The sequence below is a fragment of the Camelus bactrianus genome, chromosome X, assembly GCF_048773025.1.
Source record: "Camelus bactrianus isolate YW-2024 breed Bactrian camel chromosome X, ASM4877302v1, whole genome shotgun sequence".
Taxonomy (NCBI): domain Eukaryota; kingdom Metazoa; phylum Chordata; class Mammalia; order Artiodactyla; family Camelidae; genus Camelus; species Camelus bactrianus.
The window spans coordinates 100,868,071-100,881,329 of NC_133575.1; the positions used below are offsets into that span (position 1 = coordinate 100,868,071).

The window sequence follows — 13,259 nt, forward strand, 5'->3', positions numbered from 1 at the left end:
GATAATGTTCTCATCCTTGGCTACATGTTAGACTCGTATGGGAAATTTAAAAAATGCTGATTCCTGAATCTTACCTCCCAAGATTCTGATTCAGTTGGTCCTGGAGTACAGCTGGGGCATTGGGAGTGAATGCAGAGAGAAGCAGACATTTCTGAGACATATCTTGGGTGTGGAGTATACTAGGTTTGGAGATTGACTCTGAACTATAGGGAGAGGAATGAGTGAAAGATGTGGCCAAGTGTCTTGCATGGGAATTAGAGTCGTTGGTGGTGCCATTGGAGCACTGGAGGAGGAGGAGTAGGTTGAGTGTGGGACTGTGAGTTCAGTTTTGGACATACTGAGTTTAAGATAAATGAGCTATTCAAAGAGGTGGCTAGAATTCCATAATGGACTGGATACAGTGAGGGGAGAGGAAGGGGAAAAGTCACGGATGATTTCCTCCTTTAATGTCTTATTTTAGTCTTTCCATGACTCTTGTCGTTATTTCCGCTTCTCTGATTTGGATCTCATCACAGTGCTCTGAATACTAAAAGACTAATCAGATAAACTTCTTCCTGAAAGTGTGTTAGCTTACTCTATTCCATCTTCCTATCTGATAAAATTTAGCTTTACCCAGCTAAAATACACATGCAAAGAATGGCCCTCCTGGTGGGTATTTGAAGCCTCTGTAGCTGACTAATGGTGAAAGGTCAAGAGAAACTGTGCTAAAATTTTGCCCCATCAATTTCAGTGAGGCAAAGATGGCTTGATTAAGATAAAATGGGACAAGTTCTAACTCCCTTTGGGAAAATGCAGATTCTGAGCTAGGAGTTTTGTATCAATTGTCTCATTGATTATTCTAAGCCACTCTGGTTGTATTATTGCTATGTTACAGGTAAAGAAACTAAGGCCCAGAAAGTTAAGCAACTAATCCAGAGTCATACAACTAGTCATATGCAGAACTTGGAAGCATATGTCTGCCATGAGTGCTTGGAGAGTTGATTGATTTGTTTGTTTGTTTATAGCTATCCTCCAAACCCTGTCATGCTACACGCTCAGCTTCCCCAAGCTAGTCACCATTTTTCATAGTAATCCTGACCACCAGCTTTTTGGACTCATTTCCCTACGATCTCATCATGTCTTATGCCGCTCAGAGCACAGGGGACCCTGCATAAAGACCTTCTGAGGAGCATCAAGGGAATAGAGAGACCCTTAGATAAAAACTGGATAGGGTGGTGGACTAGAGTGGAATCACTATTTGCGAGTTTCGTCTCTCGAGTCCTGTCTTATAGTAATATGCCACCACCTCTGCCTCTGAAATGGAAATCCCAAGAGCAAGAAGAGCCATTCAAGAGCAAAGAATCTCATTCCAAAGGTAGGGAAACAGGGCAGAGAGAGGCAAGGTAGTTTGTCTGAAGTCACAGAGCCAATTAGAGGAAGAATGAGGATAAGCCTCAAGTGTCCTGGGCTCTGTTATATACATCCTGGAGTTCCGAGGGTCTTTCAAGCAGCCCTTCAGTCCCAAATATATCCTCACACCCTGGTGAGATATAGAGGAGGCAAGAAAGATGATATATTCTTGGAGGGGTTTTCCAAGAGCATGTATCTCTGAGAGGAGGCTTTCTGAAGGAAGGAGTAAGGGGAAAAATGAGCAGACAGAATCCCTGAGACTGTAGCAGAGAACTCTCCAGAACCACTTCAGTCATGTCCCACCCTGCCAGCCAGCCCCTCAGCCCTCAGCTTGGGGCTGGAAAAAGGACATAGGACAGGGCTTCTTAATGAGAACATGTGGGAACCCGGGAAAGGTTAATGATCTGCAGCCTCAACCATCCGTCAGCTGCCAGCCAGAGACAGTAAACACCGTTACTCATCTAATTAGTCAGGAAAGGCTGGGCAGGGGCTGAAGACAGGGCCTTGGGGATTACAGTCCCCCAAGTGCCCACCCACTTAGGGCTGTTGAAAGAGGCTACGAGAAGGTACAAGCCCCCATTCGCAGAGGGAGTTGGAAGAGGCTCCCTCTCAGTCGGTCCTTCTGCAGCTCTGGCCGCAGGCTGTGACCAAGATGTGGAAGGACTTGGACACTTACTGAGGGCCTCCTCTGTGCCAGATCCTATGTTGGCCAGTCCTCTGTGTGTCATCTTATTTTGTCCCCACAACAACACTGCAAGGTTCTTACATTTATTGAGCACCTGTTGTACATCACTCACTTTACATATATTATTGGCTTTCACATTTCTAACAGTGCTAGGAAGTAGTGGTTGGTATTTCACCCATCCTACGGGAGAAAAAAATGGAGATTCACAGAGCATAATTTGTTTCTTTGCTGATTTATTCAGCACATGTGTACTGCCTGGCCATTCTGTGCCAGGCATTGTCCTAGGTGCTAAGTATACGATGGTGAAAAGACAGACACAGACTTTGCCTTCATGGAGCCCAGTGTCTAATTGGAGAGACAGATATTCACCATGAGCTCACATAACTAGTACATAGCAAGACTAATATTGGAATCTGAGCAGGGTAGAGCTGCAGACAGGATGCTGACGGGACTGAGGTGATAGATATTGTGGGAATCAAACCAGAATACCCTCGCTTGTGACTGGGCTACTCTGGCTTCAGAAGGCCAGGCCCTGCCACTAATGATTTACTGCTGCTGGGGTTGGGGGAGAGCTGAAGACTTCTTGAAGCGTATGTGCCCATTGCACTCTGGGAGGCTCTTCTGTTTTCCAGCTGCCATGAATTATTTCAGCTCCAAAGAGGAGGTATTTGGGTTAAGAATAGCTTTGTGATTGCTGAACCGTCAATGGGGTGGGCCAAGGCAGGTGATTGGGTATTCTCCGAGCACCTGGTATGTTCCCAACTCTATACCAAGTTCTGTGAGGGGATGCCCAGGAGCAAAGACCCAGTTTTTTTTTCCCCAGAAGGCCTTTAATCTAGGTTGTGAATGTGATTTATTTTTATGGAAAGATTAAGGATGATAGCCAGATAAAAGCTGAATAGGGCAGTTTTGGCTGGTCAGCTTAGAAGCCTGAGATTCTTTGGGTTTTTTTTTTTTTGTAAGACAGAGATGAAGGGAAGGAGAGAGAGAGTGCACAAGTAAGACAAAAAAAATATCAGAGAGAGAGAGACATGGAGAGATACAGACAGAGATGGCAAACTGAGTATGATACAGAGAGAGAGGAAAGAGGAGAGAGCAAGAGATAGAGGACAAAAACAGGGACAAAGTGTGACAGAGACCAAAGCAATGGAGTATGACAGACAAAATATGAGACAGTAGAGGGGGTGAAAAGGAGAAAAGGAGAGTCTGGGGCCTGCAGTTGGAAGAAGAATCTCATATGAGAAGGTTATCTCTCACTCACTTTGAGGCCCTACAGACCACCATGGACTCAGGCTTCAGAAAGTTACTTCATCCTAAAAAGAGCTTTTTATACAAGTGATGGGCCCACATTTCTGGCTGGCTGAGGAGTGGGGAAGTGCATGTGTGTGTGTGGGAGAAATTGACAGAAGTCACCACATAGGCATGTGTATACCTGTTTCCCACACTCTCACACTTACAAGTCCAGTTTCTTGCAAAGTTGAATGCAACTCAACTTGGAAAGTGAATCCCCTTTGTCCATTAAATGTCATTATTCCTCTCTTTAGGAAAGCTTTCCACTGGGAAGTGAGTTCCTGTCATTTGAGCCATAAGAAAATGTTGTCCCTAAAGTACGAATATCAGAAGACCTAGGCTCACATTTAGGCAAAATCAGGATTTAGCCATTTATTGGCTGTGTGACCTCGAATTGTTTTGTCAACTTCTCTGGGTCTCAGTTTTCTCCCCAATGACGAAGTGGTTGTATTTAGTCCTTGGCCATTTTCCCATTTGAGCACGTGCAAGAAACAGGTGTAGCCTGGGCCCCCAAGGAAATCTATCCTGGTGACCTTTAATTTGAAAGGGTGAGGGGAGGGGAGGGGATCAACAGATCAGATCAGAAGGCAGTGTGGAATGAGGCAGGGGTATAAATAAAGTAATGCCTAAATAAGTTGTCTGAAATGGAATGGGCCCCTGGAAGCTTGGCCCTTGGTCAGGCTCTCTTGTCTCAGTTGGCCGGCTCAAGGGAGGGGCCTTCCTCCTCTCACACCCCTCTTGGCTCCTGTCTGCCTCCCGCCTGCCTTCCACTTCCACTTCACTGCTCAGTATGGCTAATATAGCCTGCCTTGCAGTAGGAAAACACCTCCACACACCATTTTTATTTCCAGTGGGAGATTTCAGTTCTGTGCAATGGAATACGACAGTGTTGATGACCTCATGAAATGTCAGAAAGGCTCAATGGGGATTCTCTTGATTGAGAAACCAGTATGCATGATGGTGGGAGGAGAGACATAGTAAAAAGCCTGATATGGGGTTTTTCAGTCCATGTTAAGGGTGCCTTGGGGAAAATGGCCATATCTTACTTGACTGGTAATGGGTAAGGTCAATCCCCTCCTCTCCACCCTCCCGCACAACCCTCTGGCCCAAACCAGTACTTCTTTCTTTGTGACTGGATTATTACAACAGCATCTTCCCAGGCCTCTTTTCCTCCAGCTCCTTGTCTCCTTTCTATCCACCACCCTTCACCTTAATCTTTCTATATCCCAACATTGATTACATGTCTCCTCTAACTGACTGTGTGCTATGTAATTCCCTTTGACAGGCACCATGTTTTTCATAGAGGAGGTGCTCAACAAGTGTTTGATAGATGAATTGATGAATGAATAAATACCATGGGCCAGTCACTGTGCTAGTCATTGTAGTGTGGTCTTCCCATACTCCTGCAGTCCATAGTGTTCATCCCTCTCTAAGAGTTTATTCCACAGTTTGTAATTACTTGTTTAGTACACTGGAAATAATGTGAGGATAGAGACCACAGTTATCAGGTTCACTTTCTCTGACATACCTTGCACCTAGCACCTTGCACTGTTTTGAATAACTTAATGAAAGAGTGAATGAATTTTCCACCCGGAATGTATTTCCTTCCATCTCTGACTGTACATTCAGCAGTTATTCACTGGGCACCTACTTATGGGCAAGGCAGTGTTCTGGACATTGGAAATTTAGCAGTGAGCAAACAGACAAAAATTTCTTGCTTTGATGGAGCTTATATTTTAGTGGGGAAGACAGTTGATAAATCAATGGACATATATTTGTATAAGCAAATGACAAGTAGCAATAAGTGCTTTGAAGAAAAATGAAGCAGGACAACGGGGTAGAGAATGGTGGAGGGGATTCCTATTTTAGCTGGAGACTTGAGGGAAGACCTCTCTGAGGAGGTGACATTTGAATAGAGACCTAAATAAGGTGAAGGATGAGGAATCCCAAACAAAGGGAACTAAGACATGCAAAGTCTTGATGCAGGAATGTGCTTAGCAAGTTTCAGAAATATAAAGAGGCCAGTGTGGCTAAAGCATACTAAACCAGGAGATGGGGAAGAGACAAGGTCAGAGAGTGAGGAAGGGGCCAAATCATGTAGGGCTATGGAGATCATAATAAAGAGCTGAGGTATTTTTCTAAATAAAATCATAAGAACAAAAGATTACTAAGTAGGCAAATGACAACAATTGATTGATGTTTTTAATAGCTCTGTGAACACTGGTGAAGAAAATCCTAGAGGCACAAGTGGGAAGAGAGAAGCCAGTTAGAAAGCTAGTGCAATAGGCCAGGTGACAAATGATTACAGCTTGGTTCAGAGTGTTAGTAGTGGAAGTAAGGAGAGAGTGGTTGGACAAGATATGTTTTGAATGCAGAGCCAACAGACCTGTGGATAGTTTGGATGTAGATAATGAGAGAAAGAAAAATCAGGGATAAGTCTGAGGATTTTATCCTGTTCAAGTCCCATTCTTCATGGCTCAGTTCACAGTCACCTCCTCTTGGAAGCCTTCCCTCACACACACTACCTTACCTCCATTGAAATCAACGTCTCTTCAATTCCCATAGCACTTTGCAGCTACCAAGCTACACACGCTACCAAGCGCATTCTACCTTCTGGCAGAGGAGAGCTACATGTACACATCTACCTCCCCTCATCTGTTTAGTCTTCACTGGATCCAGCGCAATGGCTTGTGCCAAATATTTTGACCAATAAGTACTGCTGAGACTCAATAGGTTAACTAAATTGAAGCTGTTTATAATTACTTCCAGTGTATAGTTGCAAAGTTCTCCAATCATTAGAAGGTAAACCAAAGAATTATTTCAACATCACCAGCTTTTAATTACTAAAGTCCATTTGATATATGCCTCTGCTTGAATTATTGACATCATGAGGATTAAAATGTTCTCCTTAATTAAAAGGAAGCTCATGTGCTGAGTGAGGGGCATGGAGGGTGCTAGAGGGTGGGATAGTGAGTGAATCCTGTTCTCACAGCTCATCTTCAGCTACTGAAGCTGTGAGGAGAAGTGAAAACTATCTAGAGGAGGGCCAAGCTGATACTTATAAAAATGGCATAAGTGAGAGGAGGCAGGGATTTTGGAAGCATGAGAGTTGAAACATATGGACCTGGGTTCAAATTTCAGCTCTGCCATTTACTAATCATGATACTCTAAGGAATTCATTTTTAAGTTATTGTTTGTTTTTAATTGAAGGACAACTTATATACAAAAATGTGCATCAGGTTCAGGGTACCACTTGATAAATTGTTACATATGCATGCATCCATCTCCCAGATCAAAATGTAAAGTATATCCAGCATCTCAGGAGACTCTCTCATGCCACTTCACAGTCAGTACCCCTTGAAAGGTAGCTACTATTATAATATTTATCACCACATAGCAGTTTTGCCTGTTTTAATCTACATGTAAGTGGAATTATACAGACTGTACTCTTGTGTCTGGCTTCTTTCTAAGTCATTTAAACTCTTTAAGCCTCGGTTTCTTCATCTATATAACAGGAATACTAACAGCACCTATATCATAGGATTGTGAAGATTTAATGAGATAAAACATATAAAATGCTCAGGATACTGCCTGGGACATACTATGTACTGAATAAATATTAGTCCTTTCCTTTCTTCCTTCCTTTCTGTCTAAGTTCTTAGAGCTGTATTAGGTACCCTTGGTGTACAAGAGAAGTATAAAAGGCAGTTCACACCCTTAAGGAGCATATAATCTAGTTATGGAGAAGAGGATCCAAAGTACTTGGTAAGCAGGAAGTGACAATATTAATAAAATATACTACTAATATAATGAATATAATAATATCAATTACTAATCCCACTGCTGATTGGAGAGGAGGCAGGCAATATTTTGAAATGGTTAAAAGCATAGGTTTTGGAGTTTTGGGGCTTCAGTTCCAGCTCCAGTTTCCCTACTTACCAATTGTGTGAATTGTGTGCCCTTGGGGATGTCACATATGTCTCTAAGCCTCAGTTTCTTCATCTGTAGAATGAGAATAATACTGCTGTCTACTTCATGGGATTGCTGAGAACAATGAATACAACATATATCAAGTGCCTGTCACAGGGCCTGGAACATAGTATGCACTTAAACAGTGATATTTGCTGAAGTTTTTTTCCTGCTTTGAAATACTAGGATTCATAAAGATCAAAAAGTACCAGCCAACCAGGGCTGATTAAGTGGCTGGTAAACCTCACCTACTCCAGTTGAATAGATAGAGAGCCCCTAAGATGACTGTTGAAGCCCAAGAGGCCACTTCTTTCTTTACCCTCTACCTTTCTCTAGTACACACTCAAGGTACTACCAGTGACCATTGGTCTAAGGACTGTGCCTCTGAGCCCCCACAAGCATGCTTTTTTATTGTTCATAAACCTTAACCCCTATTGATCCAGATCTCCAAATGGGACTATCCCTTGAAAGGCTGACTCCGTACAGCCTTAAGCCAGGAGCCATGGCAAGCTGGCCCTAGTCCAGCAATGGAAGACTCATTTGTCACTGAGGAGTGCAATTTTCATGGCCTTTGAAGTCAACATTTGCAAATCAAAATTCTTTAAACACTGTTTAGCATCACAGTGTTTTGAGAAAACATTTTCAAAACGTTTTTATGCATTCTGCTTCCCACTGTTCAAAACAAATTTAAGAAAAACTTAAAAATCAACATGTCTTGAAAATATTTTTCATACCAAAACAAATGTCTCAAAAGCTTTTTGCAGATAAGATGATTAGTGAGATGATTCAGCCCCAAAGAATATTTTCTCTAGCGTTGTTCTGACGATTGTATTTTTCAGGCTTGATTTAGTCAGATTATTGTCTCAAAACCATATTTATTTTCTATCTTCAGACTCAGCCAAGAGACCAAGGGAATTTAAAATCTTAAAGCCTCAACATAAAACATTTGTTGAATAAATGAATTATTTCTTCTTTTTTTCTTGGCTGCCAGAGGACTCAGAGTTACATTAGGTAGAGGTAACTATTTCACCCTTTTTTCTGCCTTTCTCTAATTTTTTAAAAAACAGCATTATTGAGGTATAATTGATATACAAAAACAGCATATATTTAATGTATATAATTCAATAAGTTTGGACAACTGAATATACCTGTGAAGTCACAATCAAGGTAGTAAACATATCCATCACATCCAGAAGTTTCCTGTGTCCCTTGGTTTTTGTTTTATTTTCTGGAAAGAACACTTAATATGAGATATACCCTTTTAATAAATATTTCAGTGCCTATCTGTGAAATTACTAGAAGAAAATATAAAGAAAAACTTTTTTTAAATGGAGGAACTGGGGATTGAACCCAGGACCTCGTGCATGCCAAGCATGCAGTCTACCACTGAGCTATACCCACCCCCTCTCCTGGAAAAACTTCTTGACACTGTTCACAATGATTTCTTGGCTATGACACCAAAAGCACAAGCAACAAAAACAAAAATAGGTAAGTGGGGACTACATCAAACTAAAATGATTGTGCTGTTTTTTTTTTCTGCACAGCAAACGAAATGATCAAAAGAATGAAAGGTAACTAATGGAATGGGAGAAACTACTTGCAAAACCTGATAAGAGGTTAGTATCCAAAATATATAAGGAACTCCTACAACTCAATAGCAACCCCCCCCCCCCAAATAACCCAATTTAGGAAACAGACAAAGCACTGGGGTAAACATTCCTACATGGTTTTTCTGTCACTCTTTTGATCTTTATTTATTTGCCCTATTTCTCTGAATTTTTATGTTAATCTGCCTCAAATCCATTTTGGAAGTAGATGACATATAAAACATAAATCTTTCAAAATCTACAAACAAGAAAAAATATGCTTAATAGAAAATGAGCAAAATATGTAAATTGGCATTTCACAGAATAGGAAATCTGAAATTAAGGGAAAATGCCCAATTGCAGTAGTACTCAGATAAATGTAAAATTGGAAAACCATAAGATATCATTTAATGCATATTTAAATTGAAAAATTAGAAAGTTAGATAATATTATGAGCAGGTGACATTATGGGGGATCATATATTCTCATGTACTGCTGGTAGGAATGTGAAATGGCACGGACACTCTGGAGAGTAATCTGGAGAGTAATCTGGAAGTGCTTAATGAAATTAAATGCACATAAACCCTATGACCGAGTTTATAGTTCTGGAACAGATCCATTAAGGGACATGTGCAGGTATGTTTATGGAATCATTTTTTTGTGACAGAACTGAAGGCAACCTAGATATCTATAACTAGTGGACTGGTAAATAAAGTGTGACATATGCATATGATGAGAATATCATGTGAAATCAGAACTAATAGTCTTGATACATGTCTTGGTCAGCTGAGGCTCCCATAACAAAATACTATAGATTGGGTGGCTTAAACAACAGACATTTATTTTCTTACAGTTCTGGAGGCTGGAAGTCCAATTAGGGTGACAACATGGTCGATTTCTGGGGGCTAAGGGCCTGACTTCTAGGTGGTGTCTTCTCCCTGCATCCTCACATGGCAGAGAGGGAGAAAGGAAGCTCTCCAGTGTCTTTTCTTGTAAGAGCACTAGTCCCATTAAAAAGTTCCTACCCTCATGACCTTATCTAACTCTAATACTTCCCAAAGGCCCTGATCTCCAACTGCCATCACATTGGAGTTTAAGCCTTCAATGTATGAATGAGGGTGAGGGTACAGAAACATCTAGTTTGTAACAATACACCTAAAGTAATATAAATAGATCTTAAACAAAAATGACGTTGAGTAAAAAAATAATAAAGAGAGTTTCATAGTGCAATACATTTATGCAAAAAACCATAAAATTTCAAGATTACACATGTATCTAAATTAGTATATGGGTGATGTATTGAAAGGATGTTTATTAAGTAAATTAGGATGGATGTCTTGAGGTGCAGAGGGGAAATGGGATTGGAGATGGTAAAAGAGAAAAAAATAAAATTAATTTAAAAAGAGAGACCTTGTAATGAAAAAAATAAAATTAATTTAAAAAAAGAGACCTTGTAATGAAGACTGTGTGTCATTAACCAAAGAATATGAGTGACTAAAGTCTGTGAATTTTGAGGTCAAAATAATCAGAAAAATAATTATAAATTTAAGGGATCTATTGCTGTGTTTCAGTACTAGTGCCTATAAATAGAGAAAAAACTTTCTCGGCCTTTAAGATATGGACATTTTAATTGTACAGATGAAGAAGACTCCTGTGCCTACCTCAAGATCATATGAATGGTATGCAAGTAGTCAAGATGATTTCTATGGAAATGAGTGATTAGATGCTAAACTCAAGACTTACCATATTTTTAGAATAAGAATGAGGTCTGAACTTAGGGCATGATTTTTTTTTTTTTTAAAACACTGCAATAATGGAAGGTTGTGTGTAGGCAGGGGAGTGATCTCTGAAGAGGAGCATCTCAAAATTAAATTCAAGAGCATCCAGTCCCCAGAAAGGTAGATACATGATGCACAGTTTCTATAATACTATCTGGCTTGGGGAGTGGGAGTGGAGGTCGAAGTAAGGAGGCACAGTTGAGAAAAAGAAGCTGTTTGGGGCAGGGAGAAAGTTATTCCAAAAGAGAAGCAGGATGGAGAAAAATTGGAATGAATGGGAAGAGTGAGTAGAAGTTTTGCTTATCAGAGAGACTTAGAGATTGTGTTAGATTGGGTGAGTGTGGAGATAGACTTTTCTAAATAGGAATCAAGAGTCTAACATTTAGCTTTCAGTCTTTTATGCCTAGGTGCCAATCAGCCTGACAGAAATCACCTGGAAGACTGTGCCATCCACCCTCAAATACACACTCCATTGTGCAGTGTTACTGTTCTCCCTTGCATGTGACAATAGGATGTGATCTGAAAGCTGATAGGCAGAGAATGCAGTCACTGTCAAAGCTGATTTGGTTTGCCTAGTTCCCTGGGTTCCATTTTGGTTGGGGAGAGATGAGAGAGTGATGACAAAATGCACAGGATGTACTATGAATTTTCCAGAATCATAATTATAGTGGGTATGCCCATTAATTAGCTTTAAGCATAAAACATATTCTTTGCCTATTGGATTTTACTAATAAAATAAGAGACATATTTGTCCTGAGAGTATGACATGGGGCCAGGATTCATTTCATTTTAAGGAACATTATTGAGTATCCTCTGGAAGCCTAGAACTGAGTTTAAAAGATTTTTAAAAAATGATCGCTAATTCTCAAAGAATTCATTGTCAGTCAATTTTCTAGATTCTCAAAATTAAACCTAGCATTGACATTTTGAAGTCAGTCAATCAACATATAGCTACATGTGTGCAATCCTTACAGAGACTGGGGCTATGAACTGTTGCCAGTGCAGTAGGGAAGGGAAGAAGATATGCTGAGAATTTACTAGGTATCGGGTTCTATGACTAAGCTTGTTATGTATTCTTTCATTGGGATTCTAAAAAGGAGGTCCTTGGAGAAACAAAAGAATTGGGGTTATTTTGCCTACAGATGAGAGGTGTCTTGGCTGTTCCTAGATGTCTGAGGACTTGTCATTTACAGAGGGAGAACTGTGCCTTACAGCTCCAGAGAAAACACTAGCCCATAGAAGGAACTTTTCAAAGGGAAAACATTATTTAATGGGTAAAATAAATCAAAAGTATAATAATATTAATAGTCACAGCCTCCATTTACTGATCATTTACTAAGTGCCAGGCTCTGTGCTGAGCATTTTAAATCCATTATCTTAATTTGTTCTCTCAGACATGCAATGTGCTAAGTGTTCAAACCAACTCTTCCAAAAACTGGCATAAAAGAAAAACAAAATTGGGCTGCATTGAAAAACTTTGCCCCTACAATTTAATCAAATTAAGATGAATCTTTTCAGTAGTAGTATGACTTTTTCACTAGCTACAAGGGCACAATGCTTCTTTAGGGCATAGGGCACTGTGCTATACCAGCATTTACCTCCCTTTGTGATTGTCATTTCATGAATTCTGGTCACTCTTTCCCATTTTCTGAGGGCTGGCTGTCAGGCTTCCTTGACACTCCAGGTCTTGCCATCATCCTACGTGACCTCAACAATATCTATGTGGAAGACCCATCCCACACAACCTGGCCTCATACCTCCCTGACCTTTAACCTCTTACTACCTCAACCATCACCAGCTATTTGACATCATTGGACATGGCTTCACTCCCTAGGAAAATCAACTCCAATATCCCATTGTAACCAAAATCTTGTAGCAATGGCTGAGTTCCATGTCATCTGCTCTTTGGCCTCACGAGAACTCCTGTGCCTAAAATCCTTCCTTTTCTGTTCATTTTCTTTCTTGTCTAGCCAGGATCTTGGGGCACATGTATTTAGCACTGACTGCATATTCATCCCCTTGCGTCCTGAATACCATGTAGCTTCAGCTTTGGATCCCTCCAAACATCTGATTTCTCTAATCTCATATTGCCCACTGTGGAAGAAAGGAACAGTATTCCAAACATTGGTTCCTATAATAGTTTTCAACCTCAGCTGGGCCCTCAGGCCACACAGCAACCCTTTCAAAAGACCCAGGTCATCTCTTTCTCCTTTTCTCTTCCCATTTGTATTCCAAGTTTCTTCATCATGCTTACTGTATTCTATTTAGAAAATCTTTGCCAAAGGCAAGGCCACTTAGAGTCTCTACTATGTGTTCTGCTAGAAATTTCATTAAGTCTTTGATCCATTTTGAGTCAAATTTTGTCTATAGTGTGAGATAAAAGCTAAGGTTCAGTTATCTTACACACAGTTATCCCATCGATTCAGCACCAATTGTTGAAAAAGATTTATCCATCGTCAAAAATCAAGTGACCCTATATGGACTCTATTCTCTTCCATTGAAACTATTATGTACCTGTCTTTACAAAAATACTTCACTTGCCTTGATTATTATACCTTTATT

At 40.4% G+C, this 13,259-nt stretch overlaps 1 protein-coding gene across 9 annotated transcripts in view; it reads left to right on the forward strand.

Moving 5' to 3' along the window:
• ARHGAP36 (Rho GTPase activating protein 36) overlaps positions 1-13,259 on the forward strand; it is a 152,503-nt gene that overhangs the window by 58,784 nt on the left and 80,460 nt on the right. For 5 of the 9 annotated variants that reach the window (XM_074359866.1, XM_074359860.1, XM_074359868.1 and 2 more), the window contains exon 3: positions 8,878-8,949. The exons of the other annotated variants lie outside the window; for them this stretch is intronic. The gene's annotated coding sequence lies outside the window, so the exon portion shown is untranslated. The remainder of the gene's footprint in view (positions 1-8,877; positions 8,950-13,259) is intronic. 9 annotated transcript variants of the gene reach the window in all.